The sequence below is a fragment of the Octopus sinensis genome, linkage group LG5 (assembly GCF_006345805.1).
Source record: "Octopus sinensis linkage group LG5, ASM634580v1, whole genome shotgun sequence".
In the NCBI taxonomy this organism is placed as follows: domain Eukaryota; kingdom Metazoa; phylum Mollusca; class Cephalopoda; order Octopoda; family Octopodidae; genus Octopus; species Octopus sinensis.
Window position 1 is genome coordinate 103,051,020 of NC_043001.1, and position 944 is coordinate 103,051,963.

The following is a 944-nucleotide window of genomic DNA, read 5'->3' on the forward strand; positions in this document are numbered from 1 at the left end:
AATCTCATCCAGTGCTGTGAGGAAGTGGTTGTCCTTCAGGAGTTCTTTTATCTGCAGACCTATAAATATGCCCTCCTTCAGTTTTGCCTCGGGGATTTTTGGAAATTTGGCCTTCACATATTCAAAACCTTTTGAGCTTTTCCTGGCAAGTGTCTTCACAAATTGTTTTATGAGGCCAAGCTTTATGTGAAGAGGGGGAAGAAGAACATTTTCTGGGTTTAAAAGTGGCTTACTCTGGACGCTATAAACTCCTGGCTTATATGATTTTTGCAAAGGCCACTCTGATTGCACATAGTGCTTGTTAGTTGCACGACTGTCCCATGGGCATAAAAAGGAACAATATTTCATGAACTCAGATTGCATTCCCATCAACATTCCAATCACCTTCAAGTCTCCACATATTTTCCAGCTGTAGTTTGTATACTTTATGGCATTGAGGAGTACTTGCAGATTTTCATAACAATCCTTCATGTGCACTGAATGTCCTATGGGAATGGATGGTTTCTTATTGCCGTTGTGTAGTAGTACTGCCTTGAGGCTTCTCTTAGATGAATCAATGAATAAGCGCCATTCAGCTGGAACATGCTTTTGGAACAAACAGCAAAATAACTCATCAGTGTTATTACTGAAACAAAGTGGTCCAACAACAGAGAAGCATGAAGTCAGACCCCTATTTTTCTTCCTGAAATGAGTAATACAAACATCTTTCTTAAGCAGACACTTTTCTTGTAGGCGAGATGCTAATAGTTCAGCTTTATCCTTCGATAATGACAAGTCTCTATCTAAATCATTAACCCTTTTACCATATTTCTTTTGAGATGCTCTGTGTTTCTTTCAATTAATTTTAAATATAACTAAGAATTTAGTAAAATAGATTGGTTATCCTTAAGCTAGTGTTAGGAACATAAATTGTGACTAAGTTTTGGTGGAAGATTTTAATTCAG